Source organism: Hemitrygon akajei, chromosome 20, assembly GCF_048418815.1.
Source record: "Hemitrygon akajei chromosome 20, sHemAka1.3, whole genome shotgun sequence".
Lineage (NCBI taxonomy): Eukaryota > Metazoa > Chordata > Chondrichthyes > Myliobatiformes > Dasyatidae > Hemitrygon > Hemitrygon akajei.
Genome location: NC_133143.1, coordinates 26,988,806 through 27,007,941, shown reverse-complemented (window position 1 = coordinate 27,007,941; position 19,136 = coordinate 26,988,806). Strand labels below are relative to the sequence as shown.

The window sequence follows — 19,136 nt, the reverse complement described above, 5'->3', positions numbered from 1 at the left end:
CCGCAAGGTCAGACTGACAACTGATCTTGTCAGGTCGTTTATTACGATGAAGTGACCCAATCTGTTGAAAATGCAACATGCCAAACCATTTCGAAGCAAGACAGCATAACCTTAAAATCAGAGCGCGACCAATTAAAAGAGAAGTTAGGAGGGACTTCTTACTCAAAGGGTAGAGAAACTCCAAAACTTGGCATCCACAGTCCATTAGAAGTGGATAGCTTCAAGACCAAGTAAGGCAGATTTTTGTGGGGTCATGGCACAAGGGGATATTGTGCAAAAGTGGGTAAATAAAAGTACTGTTATGTAGCTCTAGTAAAGAACATCTAGTTCAAGGCCTGATTGAACTGCTTTTCCCTCCCCTCCATTCACTTCCATATCTCTCCCTCAGATCTAGTGTGTGGATAACTAGACCAAAGATCCTGAACAGGACTTCTAAAAAGCTCTTTTTTTTTTTAAATGAAGGAAATATTCAACAGATCTGGCAGCAGATATGAACGAATAGGCCATCGGAACTGGAAGAGATGGAAATCACACAGAAGTTGCAGGGAATGAGAACACGGGTCGAGAGAAGAAAAGTTTGTCAGTGACAGGATGGAGATCAGAAGAGTTTAACTGACACAAGGGGTGGAATTGGCTGAAAGAATAGTAAAGCTGCATTTGGAGCAGGAGACAAACAAAATCGTAAATAATAGAGCAGGGAAACAAACAACTGCAGGAATTGCGAGGTGGAAGGTTGGGACAGCCAGTCATCTGACGTTGTTAGATCCTGGAGGCCGTAATCTGCCAGTTAAAAGTTGAGCTCCCAAAGCTAACACCGGAATTGAGCTGGAGATGGAAAACAAAGGTCAGAGTGGGACGGAGAATTAAAATGACAGATTATTGGAAGCACAGTCTCAGCCTTACTCACTGAGCAAAACAGTCACCCAGTCTGCACTCGAGTTCTCTGATGTAAAGAAGACCATATCAGCAAACCGGAAGTACAACTGAATCTTGAAGATCACTCTTGTTACTTCCAATATTAAGTGTTTATGTACACTACATTGCATTTTCTTAAGGGTATTCTACACTGCAATAAATAGATGTTTCAGTCATCTAAAAATCTGTATGCTTTCACTACCTGGATTTGACCATCTGTTGTCTTAACAGAATCAGAATCAGGTTTATTATCACCGTACATGTAGTGAAATTTGTTAAATTAGCAGCAGCACAATGCAATGCATGCTAATATGAAAGAAAAAATAAGTAAATCAATTATATATGTGTATATTAAATAGATTAAAAATAGTGCAAAAACAAAAGTGGTACATATATTTTTAAAAAGTGAAGTCGTATTCATGGGTTCAATGTCCATTCAGAAATCGGATGGCAGAGGTGAAGAAGTTGTTCCTGAATCACTGAGTGTGTGCCTTCAGGTTTCTGTACCTCCTTCCTGACTGTAACAATGAGAAAAGGGCATGTCCTGGGTGCTGGGGGTCCTTAATAATGGATCTAACAGATATAAGTGCTTCTTCATTTTCCAGTAAATCCCATGCCCTTTATGGAGATATCTTTTTAGCAATTCAATACAAATCAAACTAACACTACTTTGATTATTTGCTGTGGTTGAACATAACCTTCAAGTAAATAATTTACATTGATTTCACGACCACAATACATTACTCCAAAAGAATTCAGTGAGACGCCAGTTTACAATTTCCTGGAAAGCTTCAATAAGACTGGTATTAGCGGTCATTTCCACGAAGGAAATTTCTTCAAATTCTATTTGCAGTGATTTTGTGCCACGGCAGAGCAATGCTTTGCCATCCCCATCACTTATCTGCATAACCTACCCTCAGCTACACAGATAAAGTGGCTTTATACAATGCCACAGATTTACACTTCCTTATCAATCAGTTCCTTTGGTCCTTACCCACACCCCGATTTTGCTGTGCTTGGCAAAAGCGAAGGAATTACTGCTGAGCAGAGCTGCTGAAGGGGAGTGTGATGTGAACTCTGCTTCAGTTTTGTGTCAGTTAAAGAACAACCAAGTTCAGCAACAGTGATGTCATCAACCTGCCAATCACATGACAGAATTCTCACTGACAGCAGGCCAGGCGGTAAAAACAATACGGACACTTTCAATCAGAGATGCCACAAATGATAGGAATAATAATGAGTTTACGACAGAAATGGGATTTTTGAATAAGTGTTCTGAAGGAACAGAACTCCTAACTTGACGTTGTTATTTTTTTTCTGTGCCAGGACAGACCTTCATGAGTAAATATGGAATGACATCCATATCATCACTTCTTTCACAAGGGCTTCGGAAAACAGCAGGAACTGTGCACGAGTAGTTCTTAGTAAGTCACTGGTTTCAAAAGGATTTACATTTACAAGGGACAGACACTGAGTGGAAGAGTGGTCTCATGTGGCAAATTGTGGATCTTTGCTTCAACAACTTCTGCAATCGGCAAGAGAGTAGCTGTCAGTGCCACACAGGGTAACTGGAGGCAAATGCTAACAACATCCAGCTCATTACAAGCACAGAATCCGAGACACACAAAATCTGTCCCCTAAATAATTCAGGATTCTCTGCTCCACCTTCAGACTTTGCTTAATAATTTCTGAAGCAAGTCTGTCATCGTCTGCTTATATTCCACTCACTCTCCTTCCATAACACCCCACTTCTCATTTGACATTTCCATTTTAAAGACATCAGATATACACTTGACAAAATATTTATAAAGACTCCGTTCTCTGTATTCCTTCCTTATACTGTACTCTTTTTTAAAACTTATTTAAAAAATCTTATGCACAGGCATCAAATGACTGGACATGACAACTAAAAGCAGAAATGGAAGAAGTAGTAGAGGGGTTTGAAAACAAAGGTTTGAATTTTCGAATTGAGGAATAAGTTAACCTGGTCAGCCAGCAAAGGAGTTGGATGTGTTGTACTTGTGATGAGTTAACTAAAGGGCAGAGGTCTGGACTACCACAGTGAGAACAAAAGATGGACAGAAATGGGCAAGTCTACAGGCCAAGATTAGTGTGAATAGGAGTTCAGGGATGTGGGGGCACGTGTGAAGGCAAACCAAAGTTACAGAGGTACAAATAAGCGATCTTGCTGACGGCATGGCTATTTCGACCAACTTCACCACAGTGTCAAATGTAATGCCAAATTTGCAATAAACTCAGATGCCCAGGAGAGTAACGGTATTAGAGGGTCGGATCAGAGCTTGAGGACAGGAAAAATAAGTTTTAAAATGTGTAAAGGAGAGGATTTTTTTTCCTAATCCAGTGCTCACTCTGAGATTGAAACTAGAGAGGGTGGTGAGATTGAACTTGGTGTCAGATATGAAACCTGAAATCCATTTGCACCCCACGTTAGTCAGTTGCAGTTTCACATGCCCTGACCCCCGCCCCACCTAAACCAATCAATAATGTCCAGGGCCAAATGCATCAGACTCCAGTGACATTTTCCTCATGGGAGCAAAACAGTGAAGTCCCTAACTGGGGTCAGATCACAGGCTATTAAGACCCCGAGGTTGGGGGGGCCTAGGGTCATGCAGCAGGGCCAGGGAAGATGAGAAATGCCAGAAGGAGCCTTTGGTACCTGTGGATCAGGGCCTAGGGTATCAGTGGTCTTGTCATATCTAAGCTGATCAACCCGAATACTAATTTCTAAATGCCGTTTCCACTTCCTTAAAGATTAAAACTTTTTTTTGTACAAATGAGAAAATCTGTATATGCGGAAATCCGAGCAACACACACAAAATGCTGGAGGAACTCAGCAGGCCGGGCAGCATCTAGGAAGAGTACAGTCAACGTTTCAGGCTGAAAGCCTTCAGCAGGCCTGGAGAAAAAAAAGATGAGGGGTAGATTTAAAAGGTGGGGGGTTGGAGGAGAGAGAGAAACATAAGGTGATAGGTGAAACCTGGAGGGGGAGGGATGAAGTTTCAGACTAGCAGGACCATAATTCCCCATATTTACTCTGTCCTTTCTTAAATATGGGGGATATTCCAGAATATTTGGAATTTTATCACTGTTGTAATCTCTTTCAAAACCTTGGCATAGCAGCTACATGGATCTGAACATTACTGAGCTTAAATCTCATTAATTAGTCCATTACCTTTAAACAAAACTAATTTCTTTCAGTTCCTCATCTGTTCTAGACCTGCTCTTCTTCATTTTTACCAGAACTCTCTGCTGTCTGCTACCATAAAAAAAGACTATATAATTGTTTAATTCCTTGGTTCCTCAATGTAATTTCCCCAGTCTACAACAGGATACTTTAACTTCTGCGGATCTGTTTCATTGCAAATATCCACAGAAGCTTTTACAGTATATTTTTTAAGTTCCTTGCTAGGTTATACATCAACTCCTGCCCGAGAAGTGACAAACCCACTCCAATCTGTCTACCGTCATAACGTCCACAGCAGATGCCCGTTCATTAGCTCGTCACTCAACCCTGGAGCATCTGGACAGCAAAAGTACATACATCAGGATGCTCTTCATCAGCTACTGCCTGGCATTCAGTACTATCATCTCCTCAAAACTAAGCTTCAAGACCTTGACCTTAATAACTCCTTGTGCAATTGGATCCTCGATTTCATCACTTGCAGACCCCTGTCAGTTTGGATCGGCAACATCTCCTCCATAATCTCCATCAGCACAGGTACACCTCAAGGTTGTGTGTTTAACTCCCTGCTCTACTCGCTTTACACTTATGATTGAGTGGATAAGCACAGCTCCAGTGCCATATTCAAGCTTGCTGACGACAAGTGTTGTTGATCGGATCAAAGGACATAGGAGGGAGATTGAAAATCTGGCTAAATGGTGCCACAACAGCACTCAATGTCAGCAAAGACCAAGAACCTAATCATTGACATCAGGAGGAGGAAATCAGAGGTCTATGAGCCAGTTCTCATCAGGGGAAAAGGAGGTGGAGAGGGTCAGCAACTAAAATGCCTCGGTTTTATCATTTCAAAGGGTCTGTCCTGGGTCCAGCGTGCAAGTGCTATTACGCAAAAAGCACGGTAGCACCTCTGCTTCCTTACAGGTGTGCTGGAGAGTACACTGACTGGCTGTATCATAGCCTGGAATTGATATAGCAATGCCCTTGAATGGAAAATCCGACAAAAAGTAATGGATACAGCTCAGTCCATCATGGATAAAGCCCTCCCCACCATTGAGCACATCTACATGGAGCACTGTTGCAGGAAAACACATCCATCATCAGCGGTCCCACCACCCAGGACATGCTCTCTTCTTGCTGCTGTCATCAGGCAGAAGGTACAGGAGCTTCGGGACGCACACCACCAGGTTCAGGAATAGTTATTACCCCTCCATCATCAGGCTCTTGAATCAGTGGGGATAACTTCACTTGCCCCATCACTGAACTGATCCCGCAACTAATGGACTCATCATCTGATGTTCTCAATATTTATTATTTATTTATCAGTATTGTTTCTTTTGTAATTCCACAGTTGGTTGTGTTTTGTACATTGATTGTTTTCTTCGCGCTGTTGGGTGCTGTCCTTCATTGGTTCTATTACGGTTCTTGGATTTATGAGTATGCCGCAAGAAAATGAATCTCAGGCATTGTGTGTGCGTGTGTGTTGTTCTGGATTTCCAGCATCTGCAGAATCTCGAGTTTATACTGTACTGTCTTAGTCAGGTGCTTATATTCAACACATTGAGAGAGCAGGCAAGTCAGCGTCCATGGCATAAAAAAGGCTGGAAGCCTCTGATCCAGATAAAGTAGCCCATTATAGCCCACTGTAGCCCACAGCAAAGTCCGGCCCTCTATTCTTGGGCTAAGGCTAGTATTATTTAGATATTTAGAGCTAGGCGTGGCCTGCTTTCTTAAGATACTGTACTACATTGTGAAAATACTCCTTCCATTCTATACAGTTAATGTTGCAGGATTATTGCAAAAAGTGCACCTCTGTAGGGCCACCCTAAGGAGCCCTGGAGCTAATGATACCGAGAAGAGTTTATTCTAGTCCAGTGACTAATCTCTGTAACTTCTGTGTTCTCAAACATAACTGTGGGTAGCTTTCCGCAAACATTCCTATGCACTCAAAGGGGAAGGCACGTCTCATGTCATTAAATTAAAGTCATACAAGACAGAAGCAAGCCCTTCAGCTCATCTAGTCACTTCTATCTAGTTCAGGGGTACACAAACCTTGCTTAATGATATTGGTCTGTGGCATAAAGGAGGTTGGGAACTCCTGATCTAGATGGAGTAGACCATTGTAGATTGGGGAACTGAGGAATTAAACAATTATATAGACTATTTTTTTTTTAAATAGTAGCAGACAGCAGGAAGTTCTACCCAAATTCACCTCACGTTCCATCAGCTCCCCCTGCACCTCAAATTCCACCATTCACCACCATAGCTGGGGCATTTTAAGATGGCCCATTAATCTACCAGCCTGTGAGTTCTTGGAACGTGGAAGAGACCAGAACACCTGGAGGAAACCCACAGAGCGAGAGGGAGAACGTGCAGAGTGCACGCGGACAGCACGCTGAGTTAGAATTAGACATAGGTTGCTATGGATGAGAGGAAGCTGCTCTACTTGCTGCACAACTACTTCTCCAACTGGTGAGACAGGAAAACACTTAATTTTTTTGTTTGCATCAGGAATTCATTTCTATTACCCCAGTGAGACACTCTAAATGCATTTTCATGCCAACATGATTGGGGAACAATCTCATTGTTTCTGAAGCAGGTCCAGACAGGGAACTCAGAGAATCAGCAAATCCACTGGGGAAAGTTGAAGGCCCAATGCCTGTGAGGCCACTGGAAGCTAGAGGCTGGATACAGCCTGTCCGAGGGGGGGGGGGGGGTTAGAGACTGTGTGTGCACACGGTGCAGAGGAGGGAGGTAAGGGGCTTGTTTTGTTGATGCTTACGTGTTCTGCGAACGTGGCAAGCATGCTAAGTTGCCACCAGGATGTGTGCCGGTGCTTGCGGGCTGCCCCCAGCTCATGTGTAGCTTGTGTTGGTTGTTAGTGCAAAGGTCGCATTTCACTGCATGTTTCGATGAACATGTGCTAAGTATATGAATCTGAATCTGGGATTTGTAAATAGACTCAGTTCCAAATCTGAATAAATTTACAAAGTCCAGGAGCCCATATGCTTTTTTTTTTAAAAGAAAATAAAACAAAATTACTGCAGATGTTGGAATCTCTGCAAAGAACTGCTGCGTTTATAATCATTTTCTCAACCTGCCCAGGTACTTTCATAAGCTTTGTATTTTATCTCTATGCTATTCTACCCCTTTTAGAATTGTGCTCTCTAATCTAAATCACCTCCTCTCAGTCCTACCAAAATGTAACAGTTTACAGTTCCTGGCATTAAATTTTACCTGTCCATCAATCAGCCTCTCTCTCTCTCCTGCACATCTATCATTAATCTCCTCAAAGTTCATTTTACTTCCAAGATTTTTGTTATTTGTAAATTTGGAACTTCAGAATTTTAACCACCAATGAATTCTTCTGTACACTATTCCACTCTAGAATGAAACCTGCATCACTGCATTGCAATCTATCCCAGACAGGGTTAAAAAAATCCTGTTCTGAAGGATTACAGACATGCTAATGTTCAGAGACAAGTTCTACAGAGCAAAGGTCATTCATTCCTTCATCATTGAAAAGAAAGATACAAAGAATGTGACATTGTAGAAAAGAAAGAAGAAAATTAATGTTGTACCACGTAGCAGGAACATGAGTTTATAATATGTACTTTCATGTTACTGATGTTCTGAATATCAACTGCAATGCCTGAAGCAGAAACAGACTTTGCTACAGTACAATTGGTAAAGAACAACATTTCTCCTTCAGTCTGTGACTCCCCCTACTGGACCATACACTTTGGAGATGAACAAGGCTGATCTCCAGTCACAACATTGTGAAGGGGTGAGATGGGCCTGGCACAGAAACATATACAAGACACTGGCCAGCCCACATTTGGAGTAGTGTGTTCAGTTTTGGTCACCCTGCTACAGGAAAGTTGCCTTTAGGTCCAAAAGAGTACAAATGAGTTGTATGAGGACTGAGTTATTGAGAAAGGTTGGACAAGCTGAAACTTTATTTCTTGAAGGACAGTAGACTGAAAAGTGATGTTATGAGGTTTACAACATCATGAGGGACAGAGATAGGGTGGACACATAGTCTTTTCCCCAGGGCTGGGGAGTCAAGAACTAAAGGACACTAGTTTAAGGTGAAAGGGGAGAGATTTAACAAGAACACGAAGGGCAACATTTTCCAGACAGTGGTCCATATATGGAATGAGCTGGCAGAGGAAGTGGTTGAGACAGGTAGATTAACAATTTTTAAAAGGTTCTTACATAGGTACATGGATAGGAAAGGTTTAAATCAGTGGTTCCCAAACCATTTTGGGGTTCCTGCCCCCTTAGCCCCCAGACCACATCCTCAGTACACCCCTGTCCCTTTCTGGTCATTACCTTAAAACTTAACAAATTTTGATTTACAATGCGCAGTGAAAGAAAGTAGGAACCTCAAATTCAAAGCAGTGACAGAACTTATTCAAATCTACTTACAGCTACAAATAAATTTATTTAATTACAGTAAAGACAATTTTCATCCAATGATTTTAGAGCATACATTAATCCAACTATTCACTGCTTTTTACCTTTCAGTGAGATAGATGCAGTGATATCAGCTTCTCAACATCAGGCTGTGTGTCACTCAGATCCCCAGGTTCAGGAATTTGCAGTCTGCTTTGTTGCTTTGAAAGAAGTTGGGTGACTGCACTAAAGCTGCACTCCACTAAATATGATGTTGGAAGGGCAATAAAGGACATCTTGACCTTCTTCCACAGTGCACAATAACATTCAGAGATTTCTTTCTGCAATCACAAGTCTTGATAGGATTTCTTGAATCTCGGCTTCAGCTGAAAGTCATTTTGTAGCGAGATCAGTCTTTCCTGTTAATTCCTCATTACAACTGTCCAGGGATGGATGCATAACTCAGTCTGGAAGCTGGATTGAGAGAAGATCCTGTATCTCTCTTTGACATGTCTTTATGCAGCTCACCCAGGTGATCTTAGTATACCTGAAGATCATCATCTGATATATTTTTTTTCCTCTTCCAACTCAGAGAGACTTGGAAATTGGAAAAGGTCGTGATGGCCAATGTTACACTTAAATAGGGTTAACGGACAGAAATGTGGAGACAACTGATTTGACTTTGATAAGATTCACATCATTTCCTTGCAACTGAAGATAGATTTCTTTAAACTTTGCAAATAATTCTGACTAATAAGCAATGTCATGCCTAATATTCTTGAGTTGATATTTGAATGAAGCTTTCGAGTCTTCAAACAATTTAATCCGTTTCAAAAAGCACATGGAAGTGTCTCAGGCAGTTTCGATTCGAGAGCCATCCGAATTCAGTAGCAACAGCAAGTACTCCAACTGTTCAGCATTCTCAATACTATGTTCTCAAAATAATTGAGAGCACAAGGCTTCAGCTTATTTACATTACTTAATGATTTGTGAATCCAATTACTTAGTTTTTTTTTGTGACAAGTTGTTGTCTGTGAATTGTAAACATGTTAGATACATCTTTTTTCAATAAAGTAATAACCCCACGGTGGTTTCCCCTCATTAATGGTGCCCCATCACTTGCTCAAACAAGAATGACGGTGAGCGGAATGTCCTTTTCTTTCAAAATTTCTCAACAACCCAAAATTTTGACACCCCCCCCCCCCCCCCGTATCTGTTTCTAGTCCCCTTGCAAATAATTCTCGAACCATGCTTTAATTTTTTATGAAGTGAACACAACCAAGAAGCAAATATTCGTTGCTTGGCAAAGTTGACTCATCCAACTGCAAAGCAAATACTGTTGTCCTAAGTATGTTGCACAATGTGTCTTCCACATTCTCAGATATTTCATCTATTCATCTTTGAACAGAGTTGTCACTGAGCAGAATTGCTTTAATTATTTGGTCTGGTGACATATCTAAAACTGTACTCAGAGCTTCCCTACTGCTGGCAAAATCAGGCTCTTCTCCAACTGAATGGGGCTTTCCAGATTTAGCAATGAGTAGTGAAATGTATGAAGCAAGCAAACCATCACGGTTTTGTTGTGAAGTGCTGGCAAACATGTTTTGAAATGTTTTCATGAAGTGACTGAAAATAAGACAAGTTCTTTATCAGAGTGCATTCTTTTCAAGTGTTCAAGGAGCCTGAATGGTTTCATTCCCTCATTTGGAAAAACTTTTTCACACAGCAGACACATTGGATGCTGTTGGTTGGTTGGTGCTGGTATGAATTCATATATCATGTACTCCACACTATACTGTCTATACTTTGTTAGGTCTGGTTCTGCTATTTTGATTATGGATTAATGACTACAGTCAATCGCCTATTGTTCAAGTCCAAATTCAAAAGCACTGTGCTAGACAGTATTGCACCCATATTGTATTGTCTCAGTACCTTTATGTTTTTATGCTGTAGCACTTACTTCTTATTCGCATTTATTTTGTAAATAACACTATTCTTTTGCACCTCTGGTTAGATGCTAACTGCATTTCATTGGCTTTGTATCTGTACTCGGCACAATGACAATAAAGTTGAATCTAATCTAATAAAGGTGAACATTGTGATGTTATCTCAGCTCATGCAAAACCTGACTCTCTGCCTGAAGGTACACAAAATGGGGCAGCGATATCTCAGTTGGACCATGGGTTAAAGAAATGCCGGCAAGATCATTCAAAAGGGCAGATTTTGAACTTTACCCCATTGATGCCATACCCTAATTCTCAGGAATTGACTCACTGCATAATTAGAGTATGGGAATTGTACTAGCTAACACTGTATTACTGTACTACTGATGCGCAGGCCAGGCGTGGAAATAATATGAATGCTTCAGTCCAGATTTCTCATGGTAAGTGTCACCTTGCTTTTTAACAACTATAACACACTTCAGGCAAAGTCTAAGGGAATGGTGGGCTAGCAAGAGACAAGTTAATTGCGTGATCATTATAATTAATTGAGGCACTGAGGATCAAATGTTTATAATAAGCAATTCATTTCTTAAATGAAGTCTGTAATCCTTAGGTTGTCACATCTTGCAACTCACCACCCTTCTTTATTGTTATACCCCCTTAGAAACTCCCACCACCCTCCCCCTGGAGAGGGGGCAATATTGCTCATTTTGGGAGCCACTGGTTTAGCGGGAAATGGGATCAGCTTAGATGGGGCTCCTGGTCGGCATCAATCTGTTGGTCTGAAGGACCTTTTTCTGTGCACCGTGACTATGACTCTACAACATACCTGTTCATGAACTCTAGCACAGCATGAGCAACCACAAGGTGAAGGAATGTGGACCTGCATTGTTGCTGATATCATCTTTTTGTTACTGCGTCTATCAGAGTATGCAAATTCCAGTCCACACAAAATTTAACTGTTCCAGTATTGAGGGAAGATTTTGCAAAACCTCTCCGTGTTACCAGATATAATAGAGGTTATCTTATAATGATATGTCATATGTACAACTACTTCTCATTACGAATTCTCCTTCATGGTTGTGTTGTCCTTTTCTCTAAATAGGATTTCAAAATGGAAGAATGCTCATTTTTCCTCTTAGTCTTTCTCATTCCCTAAAGCTATCTAGCCTCAAGTCCAATCTTGATAACATTCACTTGTACCTCTCTCTACTCTGCTTCCCATTACGCCGCTAGCATTCGGAGCAGCGGTGACGGTCCTCCATCTTTGGCGATGTTACTGACATTCTTCATTGTGCCAGTAGCGTGGATTTTGCTGCTGTCAGTCATGTCGGGTGGAGACTCGGGAATACTGTCGCAACTTGTACATCTGGAAGGCACTAATTTTTATCTTCCCATTCCCTTCTGACTTACTGACCTAAACAGACTTAAGCAACATCTTCTTGCTTTCAAGTTATACACTTAACTCCCTTTCCAAACGTTATAATTTTTAAGTTCATCTAATCTTCCTGTGCACTCCTTGATTAGACTCCTTCCACAGGATTCTATCCAGCTCACTAATAATCTTTTACTTGATTACATCTTGGAACTTGACCTACAACTACAGAGATATAGAATTATACAGGCATATATGATTTATGCAGATAGTCAAAATGACTGGTGTGGATGTCATGGGTTAAAGGGCCTACTTTTGTTCTATACACCTCTGACTCTATAACAAACACTGCTGATTCTTCTTATCCATCTGCAAACTCTGCTACAATTAACCATTGTTCAGCTAAATGGGACTGCACCATCCTGGATCCCATCCTTCTCCATCCATAAGACATAGAAGCAGAATTTAGCCATTCAGCCCATCGAATCTGCTCCACTATTTCATCATGGCTGATCCCGAATCCCATTCAACCCCATACAACTGCCACATCACCATTTCCCTTGATGCCCCGACCAATCAGGAATCTATCAACTTCTGCTTTAAATATACCCATGGACTTGGAATCTTTGGCTAAAAAAAATCCTCCTTACTTCTGTACTAAAAGGTCACCCCTCAGTTTTGAAGCTGTGCCCTCTAGTTCTGGATACCCCCACCAGAGGGAACATCCTCTCCACATCTACCTTATCTCGTCCTTTCAACAATCAGCATGTTTCAATGAGATCCCTGTGCATTCTTCTAAATTCCAGTGAGTACAGGCCCAAAGCTGCCAAACACTCCTCATACATTAACCCCCTTCACTCCCGGAATCATGCTCATGAACCTCCTCTGGACTCTCTCCAATGACAATACTTTCTGAGATAAGGGGCCCAAAACTGTTGACATCCAAGTGCATCCAGTTGTAGCCAAAGATCCCAACCAGCAGCTTGCTTACTACAGCAGCACTGTTGCCTCTTTTGTGCTCAAGGATTTGCTCTTGGCCGTCCAATTTTAGATCGCCTGCCAGCAGAGCACCTACTTGGAAGCCTCATCTGAAAACACAGCAGACAATTCCCAGTTCAGTCAAGGTAGCACACTGCACAAGTCAGTTTTCTCCAAATGAGTTTTAGGAAAACAAAGCCATTTCTTTGCCCCCCCCCATCCCAAAACTCAGCTGCATGACCACTGATTCCATCTTTCCCTGAGAAACATTTTTAAAAATACAAGTTGATTGTGATCTTTGCGCTAAACTTGATCACAAGGTGACTCTTACATCACATTTCCTAATCACTGCACAAAAGATTATAGCCACATCCTAATCATCACCCAACATGCATCCTGTCTCAGTTTGAGCACCAAAACTCTCATCCATGCCTTCATTACTTCTGTGATTTTGCTGTTTCATTGTGCTTCAAAAATGAATTCTTTGATCAACTCTCTAAACTTGAAACTTTATTCCATGCAAAACTAATTCACACCATTCCATTCATGGATTCTCCACTTTGTTGCTGACCCCTAAACTGGTGCTTTCAGTTAATCATTGCAATAATCTCTTCCCTCATTTCCAAACCCCTCCACAGGCCTATCCCTTCCTCCCTCTGTAATGCTCCCCATTATATATTTGCACTTTTCCATTTCTAATTTCACAGATCAGAGTTTAATCAATCCACTATTTCTATTTCACCTTGAGCTACCAAAGTGCTTACAATAAAAACTCCTTCCAAAACTTTAAAACAGTTTTAAAAACCAATCTGCTGACCAAATACATCCAAATGACTTAAGTCTATTTGTTTATTAATACTCAAATAAAGTGCTTTGGTATAATTTGCTACATTAAAAGTGCAAAACAAAAACTTATGCCTCCCTGACTGCACACTGGACATCAGTCCCAAACTGTCCAGCTGTTCTACTAGGCTATAGGTGCTGTATTAATTATATACCGAGCACAGCACTACTGGGCTCTGCCAGATCCCATTCCCTGCACAGATCATTTGAACTAGCCATTACAAATTCCTACCTTGTACACTCACAGGCTTTTAACTTTCTCAGGTGTTTAGGTTAAAACATAACACACTCCTTGACCTACTCGAAAGCCAACACTCCTCAGCTGGATTTCAGCTGCCCATCTCAAAGAAAAACTTGTTTGACCACTGTTCCTCTAACTCCACTTGCCTGTATGCATTTGGAATGATGACCTTTAATTAGCCTCGAGTTCACCTCTGCTACACAAGTATTAGAAAATACAAAATGGACATTCCCTTACAATACACAATACAAATAGTTCTTCTCCAAGCCTTGCTGAGTAAAATATAAATAACACACACAAAATGCTGGTGGGACACAGCAGGCCAGAAAGCATCTATAGGGAGAAGCACTGTCGACGTTTCGGGCCGAGACCCTTCATCGGGACTAACTGAAAGGAAAGATAGTAAGAGATTTGAAAGTAGTGGGGGGAGGGGGAAATGCAAAATGATAGGAGAAGACCAGAGGGGGTGGGATGAAGCTAAGAGCTGGAAAGGTGATTGGCGAAAGTGATACAGAGCTGGAGAAGGGAAAGGATCATGGGACGGGAGGCCTCGGGAGAAAGAATGGGGGGGGGGGCACCAGAGGGAGATGGAGAACAGGCAGGGTGATGGGCAGAGAGAGAGAAAAAAAACAAACAACTAAATATGTCAGGGATGGGGTAAGAAGGGGAGGAGGGGCATTAACGGAAGTTAGAGAAGTCAATGTTCATGCCATCAGGTTGGAGGCTACCCAGCCAGTATATAAGGTGTTATTCCTCCAACCTGAGTGTGGATTCATCTTGACAGTAGAGGCCACGGATAGACATATCAGAATGGGAATGGGACGTGGAATTAAAATATAAATGGTGTTTACATGGTCTAATCACAAGAAATCGTCCATTACCGTTGTCTTATTCTTACTCGGTGATCTTTAGCAAGTGGTATTTTGTGTCATTGATACACGATATAATGATTTTCCATAAATGTAGCCAAACATCATGCATTTCTTCACTTTATAAATTACAGAAGAAAAATTCTAGCAAAGTTGGTGACTTCCAGTTGCTCTACTCTATAGCTGCCACAGACTCAAAATGCATGTGAGAGTAAAGTTTTGAAACACGTCATCTTGGCCCAATATCGTCTGAAACTTCCTGACAAGTTAAACCGGTGAGGCAATGAAGTTCTAGCTGTACACAATAGTGGGAATAAAATCCTTGCACAAAATAGATAAATATACCTCGTTGTTTATTCATTTAACATCTACTATCATTCAGTATACAAATATAAATGTCAAAAATCAAAAGCGCTTTCTGCTCTTCATTCTACCAGTTTTAACGGAACATGTGTCTTATGTTTAAGTGCATAAGCCACCACTCTAATGCTTTGAAATTATCTGCAGTTAACCACATTTAGATATCCCGACTTGTTGCAAGTGGTTAAGTGGCAAGCTGGCTGCTGTACTGAACCACAGTGGTTAGGCCCTGCCTTACACACCAGACAGTAAATGAACAATCCACACACAGGATTAATTAAGACAATGCCACCAGCTCATTTTGACCAGAATGACACTTTCATCTTCTTGGTCCATCAACCTCGTATGTTGCTGGTGCCAAAGAGAATCTCAGTTCTCGTCAAAGTAGGACAGGAATGTTACCAGCTCCTTATACGTTCCAGTCCCATATGAATAAAGACTGTAATATTTTCCCAATCTCTTTATAAAATAGCAGGTAGCCAAATTGTCCTATCAACTTAGTGATCACAAGGCAATCCCATTCCCAAACTAACTTTCCTGCTAACATATTCTCCCCATATTTCCATCAATTCTACAACCCATCTTCACTAGGCTCAGTTTACAGCAAACCAACTAGCCTGCCAACCAGCGGGTCTTTCCATTATGGGAGGAAAGTGGAAGAGGTAGGGAAAGACCACGTTCACAGGAAGAGTGTGCAAATAGTGACAAAGGGCAGGATGAACCGGTGAGGGAGCACCTCTATTAGATGCAGCGCTGTTCCACACCAGGAGTAGTTATGAGGCAGGCAGTCATTGAGAGCAGATGGAGCCCCATTTCTAAGAAAGTATGTGCTGGCAATGGAGAAGGTCCAGAGAAGATTTATGAGAACAAACTGATGAAAGAGTTAGTGTACGAGTTGTCTCTGATGATAGAATGCGGGGGAATCTCGTTGAATCTAATTGAATATTGAAAGGCCGGAATAGGATGTTTCCAAAAGTAGGAGAGTCCAGGATAAGAGGACACTGCCTCGGAACAGAAGATGTCCCTTTAGGACAGAGACGAGGAGGCATTTCTTTAGCCAGAGGGTAGTGAAACTGTGAAATTCATTGCTACAGGTGGCTGTGGTGCCAAATCATTAGGTTGATAGGTTCTTGTTTAGTAAGAGCAACAAAGGTTACAGGGAGAAGGCAGGAGAATGGGATTGAGAAGGATCATAATCAGCCATGATCAAATGGCAGAGCAGATTTGACATGCTGAAGGGCTTATTCTGCCTCCCAATCTTAAGGTCATGAACACTGGAGCATAAAAAAAGAGAACTTTAAATAAACATCCACCTGCAGGCACATTCAAAGCCACTAATTAGACTAATACCAACCTGTCTTAAGTAAACAGGGTTGCCCATTGGCTGATTTACAGGCCTACCTAGCTATTTTAGAAGCACAGGAAGGAGCAATGAAGATGTGTCTCCAACTTTCAGTCATTGGCCTTCCATCTGGTACCAAAAAACCTTTCTCTCACCATCTTTCCCATGAGACAAACTAACAGCATTTCCTTACCCAGCTACACATGGAAAATACCCATTGCATCTTGTAAAGAACAGCTCACATTCTCATGGGGTCTTGCCCAACATTCAACCAGTCAACAATAACAGATGAGGTCATCACTCATTCATGGACCCCTATCTCCAAATAGGTGTGGCTAAAATTCAGCAATTCCAACTAAGTTCAGGTGTATTTCTTTAGAGCAAGAAGAATGGCCACGCATTACAGCAAAAGATAAAAATGAAACCAATTTTCCACTATCAGTACTGTCTGGAATGGTCTGATGTTTCACTGCCGACAACGTAACAACTCTCCCTGTGAGTGGCAAGGGCACCACAGAAACAAAGGATTATTCCCATTTTTCATCCTGTCCACATCTATCTGCCTGGTAAATAGCTCAGTTCTGAAGAAAAGTCTCGGCCCAAAGCATCGACTGTTTCTTCATTTCCACAGATACTGCCTGGCCTGCTGAGTTCCTCCAGCATTTTGTGTGTTCCTTTGGATTTCCAGCATCTGCAGACTTTGTTGTGTACATGGTAAATAATGTCTGGTCTCTTTAACCAATAGACAAAGATACATTAAACTTCATCTTTACTGATGCGGTCATAGAGGGCTTTCTTTACAATTGAAGACAGTGGGATTTGGAGTTCCACATTTATCCAGAGACAGACTTTTAAATTAAAAAAATAATATCTGAGGTCTAAGGTTATTATGCCATTAACTTTATTTCTTTAGTTCTAATTATGCTTTTTTGGTAGAGTTCTTGTACAATTTCTGTTTTTCGCCTGAATGTTGTCTCCCCAATGCTATGCAGCTATGACACTGCTGGAAGCAAGCTTTTCATTACAACCGAGCATATGTATACTTGTGCCTGTGGCAATAAACTCAACCTGACTCGATTCGTATAAGTAGGATCTTCAACTTTCCCTGTTACCTAGCTCCTTTAATATGCAAACTGTTTCTTTTCCATTCTTCCCAACACCAAGGCGTTAAAACTCCCTTCAGTTTCCTACAGTATATAAATGTAATTGATTCCACGGCTTCATTTTGAAGGTCAAGGCAGTTCTCCATGGTGTGCTGCCCAGTGTTTATTCATCAACAAAAATCACTGAAGCAATCACTGTTGTGCAGTAATTGATGACTCGTTTCCGACAGTAATCATTAAATTTCAGAACTAATTATCTGTGAAGTGTTTGTGGATATGCTGAACTTGTGATGGCGTGCAAGTCCAAATCCCTGGAATGACTCAATTCACCTCATCAGGTCTATGTCAGTGCCCAGAGAAATCTCAGCCCCCACCCCACCCCCAACATATTTCTCTATATTACTGTAAGTTTTCTCTTTTTTTTAAAACATTTATTCAGTTACGGGATGTGGGCATTGCCAGCTAAGCCAGCACTTATTGCCCATCTCTAGTTGCCCTTGAGGAGGTGGTGAGCTTCCTTTGTGAACCACTGCAGTCTCTGAGGTGTAGATACATCCACAGTGCTGATAAGGAGAGAATTCCACGATTTTGATCCAGTGACAATGAAGGAATGGCGATATGTTTCCAAGTCAGGATGGTGAGTGACTTGGAGGGGGATTTCCAAGTGGTGGTGTTCCCAGATATCTGCTGTTCTCGTCCTTCCTGATGGTAGTGGTCGTGGCTCTGGAAGGTGCTGCCTTAGGAACTTGTGTATTGTTGCAATGTATCTTTCAGATAGTACACACTGCTGCAACTACCAATCCTGATTCTCCCCTCCCCCAGGGCTAATTTATACTAGTGAATAACCTAATCCTTTAAGATATGGGAACACCTAGATCATAAGGAGACCATGCAAACTCCACACAGAGAGCACCAGAGTTTGCTACTGAACATAGAGCAGAGCAACAACTTCACTAAACGTAGTTTCATCCTGCATGCAGATCAACAACCCACAGAACTACTCACCTGGTTGCTGCTTGTGCGATGTTCCTGCTCCTGAACAACGTCCAAGCTTCTCTTTCACCCCCTATAATACAACAAAAATTGCATGAATCTTATTGGAATAACTGGCTTGATAAAGTGCTGCCTGAATGGATTCGCTTCTTTTATGCTTCCAGTCACAGTGCAGAAATCTTAACAGGTCTGACCAGTAAATCTCATGTTCAACTGACTGCCCCCCACTTGAGTTCCACTTAAATTGTAGCTTTTCATTTTAGTAATTATACATAAATTGCCATAGTGTCAAACAAACCACTGTACTGTGGATTGATCATACCTGCCTCCACCACGACCACCCTCAGAGCATTCCCAGCACCCACACTATGCAAAATAAACTTGACCCACACATCTCCTTCCAAGACCATGACATTGGAGCACAATTAGGCCATTTTGGCCCATTGAGTCTGCTCCATCATTCAATCATGGCTGATCCTTCCCCACACCCCAACCTTCTCCCTGTAACCTGTAACCAATCAAGAACCTATCAAGCTCTGCCTTAAATACACCCCCACAAGTTCACTACCCTCTGGCT

The 19,136-nt window shown here is 41.6% G+C and overlaps 1 protein-coding gene across 1 annotated transcript in view; it reads right to left on the bottom strand.

Moving 5' to 3' along the window:
• eepd1 (endonuclease/exonuclease/phosphatase family domain containing 1) overlaps positions 1-19,136 on the bottom strand; it is a 140,643-nt gene that overhangs the window by 81,761 nt on the left and 39,746 nt on the right. Inside the window, exon 2 of the mRNA XM_073024039.1 lies at positions 18,572-18,632. The gene's annotated coding sequence lies outside the window, so the exon portion shown is untranslated. The remainder of the gene's footprint in view (positions 1-18,571; positions 18,633-19,136) is intronic.